The following is a 6166-nucleotide window of genomic DNA, read 5'->3' as shown; positions in this document are numbered from 1 at the left end:
CCTTATCTAGTTCAGGGGTAACCCTCACACATATTGAACTATTTCAATCAAACTTTCACCCAGAGATTTCTCAGAGATGATTCAGATGCAATTCCCATCGCCCCCAGATTATCCAGGGCTCTGTATTAACCCCTGTGGATGGTATTATCAAAGCCTCTCTTCTTTGCCAAGAGGTAAGGGGATTTGTCCTGTAGCCTTTCTTCAGGCAGAGGCAGAACTTACGACACCCTCGGATCTCTCAATCATCACCTTTGACGGCGTCCCTGAGTACATTGTACTTAGTCTCAGGAGGTGTCATGTCCCCACCTCTCCCCTAGATGGGACTCACCGCGCAGATCACCAGAGAAATCTTCTACAAAAACCGTCATGGGTCATCTGCTCCAGCCCCTCTCATTGCTCTCAGGGTTGGGAGGTAGAACCTTGTGGTAGGTGGAATTGACAGCACAGCTCTCTCCAAAGAAATGGAACACGTCTTACAGTTACACCCTCCACTGATGAATGACAAAATGCTCTAAACATTTGTTTGGTTGTTTCTCAGCCAGCTGTGCTTTACTGACAATACACCACTCAGGCCTTGACCGTGTACTTCCTCAGCAGGGACAGCCACTCCTTCCTACTTCCTCAGTGGGGACAGCGGCTCCTTCCTACTTCCTCAGTGGGGACAGCCGCTCCTTCCTACTTCCTCAGCGGGGACAGCCTCTCCTTCCTACTTCCTCAGCGGGGACAGCGGCTCCTTCCTACTTCCTCAGCGGGGACAGCCTCTCCTTCCACTGCTGCTTCTTGGCCTTCAGCTTCTCCTAGTGCTTGTTGAGCCAGTGGCGCATGGCGCGTGTCTTCTTAGGCTGCAGGTCCAGGGGCTGATACTTCTTGCCCTTGTAGAATTTCCTGAGGTTTTCTCTGGTTAATAACCATGAGAACACAGGCAATGGATTTGCAGACGACTCGGATCTTAGACAGCCTGGAGGCTGCGCCGCCTGTCACTTTAGCGATGCGCAGCTGGGATAGCTCCACCTTCAGGTTGTCCAGCTTTTTCAGCAGCTCCTCTTTCTTCCCTCGAGGGTCTCAGGCCTTGATCTTGGCCATTGCTGCACAGGCGGCCACCGCCCGCTCCTGCTGTAAACATTTTTATGTCTTTTACCTTAAAAATATCTTCCTGCTAGTCTAACACTTTGCATTGGAATACACAGTGACCTAGAATTTCCATTTCAACACTCTGTCTATTTATTGTTTTCACCCAGCATTTCTGCTAAACCTGGGAACCGATGGAGCTATTTGACTGTTCCCAACTGCCTTTATCACATTCATCTGCACATTAGTTTATTTACTGTAATCCACACCTCTAACCCTGAACAAGGTGTTGGGAAAGGTGTATAAATGTGTGTCAACGACACACTCTAATTAAGCGTTGTTTTTCAGCTGGGGGCACTTGTACCCCCCAGAGGTCATCAGGCAATGTCTGAAGACGTCAATGGTTGTCATAACCCTTGTGTTTGTGAAAGGGTTGCTGTTGCACGCAGTGGGAAGAGGCCAGAAATGCTTCTAAACACCCCACAGTGCAGGGACAGCCCTGTCAGCCCTACAGAGAGTGACCAGCCCCAATGTTAGGAGTGCTGTGGTCAGAATGTTTGCCATAGGGACTCCCCCAGGCCAGTAATCCAAGAAGACCAGTATCATCAGCCCCACTGCCCTCCGCACTTTGTACTTCTGAGAACACCCTCTTCACAGTGGAGGCAGCCCTGAGTCATCAGCTCCATGGGTTGCTGAAAAGATGCATCTCCCAGAGGAAACTGAACATGCACTTGGTGCCGGGCGTCTTTTAGAGCTCCCTTCCCTGCCTCAAGCACTCAGCCGACTTGGAAAGAGCCACACGCGCTGGGACTGGAAGGAACGCCTCCTTTCCTGGATGCCCGTGCCGCGGTGCCCACTCCACTCACCATCCCTCCTTGTCGTCTCCTGGTCACCGTGTCTTTGGCAGGGCGTGAGTACCTCACCTGCAGGCGCGCTTGTGGTTCTCCCCGGGAGGAGGGTTTGGCACTGCTGCGGACGCAGCCTCCCGTCTGTCGGACTCTACCTGCTCTGCTGGAGCACGCCTGGGCTGCAGTGAGGCTGACTCCAGAGTTCGCTCTCCTCCAGGGTTGTCCTGCCCACAGCTGCGGCCCTTTCTGGCTTAGGTGCGTAGATAAGAACAGCATTTTCTTGAAGAGATGAGGAGTCCTTTAAAGGATCGCCAACAGCGATGAAACCAGATTCTTCTTACCTGGTCTATAATGAAGCCAGCCGGGCAGAGCCGGAGGCCCCGGCGTCCCTGAGACCTGAGACCTTTTCCTCGCAGCCACATGGCCCCTCCTGAGCACCAGTCATGACACAAGGCTGTGAAACTCTGCATGTCTTGCTCCCCCTTCTTCCTTCTCATTTTTTTCTTCTTTCTTTTCTTTTTCTTTCTTTTTTTCTTTTTTTGAGATGAAGTCTTGCTGTCGCACAGGCTGGAGGGCAATGGCACGATCTCTGCTCACTGCAACCTCCGCCTCCTGGGCTCAAACATTCGCCTGCCTCAGCCTCCCAAGTAACTGGGATTACAGGCATGCACCACCGTGCCCAACTAATTTTTGTATTTTTAGTAGATCCGGGATTTCACCATGTTGGCCAGGCTGGTCTCAAACTCCTGACCTCAGGTGATTCACCTGCCTCTGCCTCGGCTTCCCAAAGTGCTGGGATTACAGGCATGCAGCACCACGCCCAGCCTCTTTTTCTCTTTCTTCCTTTACTCCTTCACAATCCTATGAGTCTCTCACCGGAGCCCGGCACTATGACCTATGCAGAAAACTGAGCAGCTCCTTTGACTTTCCATGCAGGCTTGCCCGGCTCTTATTCATGTCGGGACTGGCATTCCATTCAGGCGTGGGAAGCTGCAGTGTTTCTGTTCTTGAGTCTCACGGATGACTGGAGTTAGGATACTGTGGCCCTCCCTCCGTTGGACCACAGTATATGTCATGGTTTATGCTCTAAAACCTTGGAGGCATGTTCCCCAGCCTGCTGACTTCCCACTGGCAATGCTGTAGGCAATTGTAGGGTGCCAAGTTGAGTTTCAGGCCTTCTAGAACCTTCTCCCTGATTAATCTATATCCTCAGGAGTTATCATGCTCTGGGTCATATAACCACTTCATTTTTGCCCTCTATCCCCTCCCCATAAGGAATACTTGGAATTATTTATTAATAATGAGAGGAGCATGAAGAAATCTTTAAGACACTTCTAGAATGGTAATTCGAGGAACTCCAAGAATCCATTTCCCAGCAAAACAACCAAAACTGGTAAAAATTCTTTTAAAAGACAATAATGTCTCTACAAATTGTTTTGAGGTGATTAAGCAAGTGAAGGTACATTCATTCACAATTTCAACAAAATCTTAAGAGCAGTGAGAGTCTGTGACACTTGAGGCCCTAAATGGTCCCATGACCTCCTTTCCCCCGGTCAGCTTCCCAGAGCTCCATTTCCAGTGGCCAGGAAGACAGGGCCTTCTGTCTCCTCGGCTGTCAGTCTACATTGAACATATGAGGAAGGGCAGGTGGCCAGCATTTCCCAACCCCACTGCCTCTGAGGTGCAGAAGCTGAGTCCTTGTTGAGGGGAAGTAACCAATAGTTTGAGGCTCCCCTCTTACACCCAGCCCCCACTCAGAGGGCAGTGGCTCTGCCCCAGGCATGCCAGGCTAAGAATACGAGGGCCCCAGGTCAGGCTTACATTGTTGAATTTCCACATTGGAAGAGACAAGAGAAGAAGACCAGAAGCTACTTCAGAGACTTTGCTGGGGGAAATTTAGTCCAGAAGAATGTAGACTGCCAAAGCTCTCCCCCAGTAGAATTAACTTCAAAACAGAGTGTTCAAAATAGTGTGTTCAAAACAAAAGAATCTCTTGAAAATAAGGAAGATTGCAGTGGTGGGCAATCAAAGGGCCCGTGCTCCATCAGAACAAGCTAAACATAAGCTAGCTAGTTTACCAGACAGAATCGGAAAAAGAGACAGCCAAGAGAGCCCTCTTGGAGTTCAAATGAACCTTAAATACTGGCTTAAAACTTTCCCTTCCTGAATTTAATTTTATCAAATTGTGGAGCAACTTATGTACCAGGGAATAGCGGGTGAAAAAACAAAAACATAGCCAGCGATGAGTAAAGTCTGACAGCTGGGTGCAATACCAAAGAGACAGAATTCTGCATAGAGATGTCAGGGACAGAGACAGAGACAGCCCTGCTAAATCCACCATCACCCCAGGGAGACTGCCCTTGTCCAGTGCTGCACCTGTGGGGTTGACATCGGAAACTTCACACTGTGTGGAAATAGAGTTCATTAAAATAGTCCTGCAAAGTCACTAAAAAAAAAAACAAACAACAAAAACAAGCCCCAGAAATAGTGCTAGGAGATTAGTGTCTAGAGTTGGCACAATATCTTACCTAAAATGTCCAGTTTTTAAAAAAATTCTGAGACAGGAAAAGAAACAGGTAAGTGTGACTCCAAGGCAGGGAAAAAAGTGAGCCACAGTACTTGCCTGTGAGAGGCCCTGATGTTGGATTCAGTAGACAAATACCGCAAAGCAGCCATTGTAAATATGTTCAAAGAACTAGAAGAAAATATGCTTAAGTAAGCAAAGGAATCTATCATGATAATAACTCATTGAGTAGAGAATATCAATTTTAGTAAAACTAAATGGACATTCTGAACAAAGGAAGTATGATAATACAAATATGTACCAAAGAGCTCAACAGATTTGAGTTGGCAGAAGAGTCTGCAAACATAAAAATAGATTTACAGGGATTCAGCAATCTGAGAAACGGAGAGAACAGCAAATGAAAAAAAAAGGAGAAAACCTCAGAGGCATGTAGAACCATTCAGAGGCATGTAGAACCATTCAGAGGCATGTAGAACCATTCAGAGCACAAGTATATGTGTCCTGAGAATACAACAAAAGAGAGATAAAGAAGAAAAATGACTAGAAAAAAACAATGAGACTTCCCCAGATTTATGAAAAATTGTTATCTGCACATATCTGTCTAGCTCCATGAGCTAGGATAAAGGCAAAGACATTGGCAAACAGACATGTCATCATTAAAATGCTTTTTAAAAAGACAAAGACCAATCCTGAAAGCAACAAAGAGAAAGATCAGTTGTCACACAAAGGGATTCCAGGTGAGATGAACACTTGACTTCTCATCAGAAGCAATATGGGTCCGAAGGCGGTGGGATGGCAATGTCGAGGGACAAAAGGAAAAATCAGAAACCGAGACCATCAGATGCACAGAAACTGCCTTTTAAAAATTACAGTGAGTTCCAGTTTCACATGTAAGGAACATGGAAGTCACCACTCTGACCTAACAAGTAAAAAGCGGAACAGATGAAAAACTCCACAAGTATTTTTGATTCTGTAAGTGGATGAGCACACAGTGCCAACCACTCCCCCTGAAACTGGAGAGATGGTCGTGTGGAAGCTGGGAGGCACAGCTTGCTAGAGGAGAGATTTGGGATGAGATACCACTGGGGGAAACAGTGTCAGAGTAGAAGAAACTGAACTTCAATTCATGGATTGCTAGAGGCCCAGAGTGGATGAGTCTGAGAGTTACAAATAACTCCAAAGGGACCCACCTCACTCTTGTGAGTTTCACCTACAAGAGCTAACCAGGTTCCCCAAGAAAATACTGCAGAAAAAAAACTGTTATGCTTCCAGGAAGGGGAGGAAAAAGAAACTATTTTGAAATCTACCAGATCACTCAGTTCTCAAAAAGGCCTGTCCTCAGGAGAAAACATCCAACCAGAGCATAAAATGCTGGAGTTCTACTGGAGTTTAACTTACCTGAGGGAAGAGAAATATCTAACTTCAGCCTGCCCTAGCTTTCCATGTAGGAGAAGGAAAATACTCAATCCAGATCCTAAAATGTTGGGGTTTTATCAAGTCTGGCTTCTTTGAGGGAAGAGAACTACCCGATTTCAGCCTGCCCTAGCTTTCCACATAGGAGGAGGAAAATGCACACCTCCAGCCCACTCTTGCTATCCTGTCCCATGTAAAAGAGCAGGGACTGAGAAGCACTTGTGAAGTTAAGAGTCCAGAGACACAGGGTCACTAAACAACTGGGACCGAATCGCAGGATTCTATAACACTTTGCCTCCCCCCACACCTTAGC

At 47.2% G+C, this 6166-nt stretch overlaps 1 pseudogene; it reads right to left on the bottom strand.

The window, feature by feature from the left end:
• Positions 1-737: 737 nt before the first annotated feature.
• LOC129468509 (large ribosomal subunit protein uL29-like) lies at positions 738-1083 on the bottom strand (annotated as a pseudogene).
• Between the last annotated feature and the right edge of the window lie 5083 nt (positions 1084-6166).

Source organism: Symphalangus syndactylus, chromosome 18, assembly GCF_028878055.3.
Source record: "Symphalangus syndactylus isolate Jambi chromosome 18, NHGRI_mSymSyn1-v2.1_pri, whole genome shotgun sequence".
Classification (NCBI taxonomy): domain Eukaryota; kingdom Metazoa; phylum Chordata; class Mammalia; order Primates; family Hylobatidae; genus Symphalangus; species Symphalangus syndactylus.
Note: the sequence above shows the minus strand (reverse complement) of the source record. Positions and strands in the feature narration are given on the sequence as shown.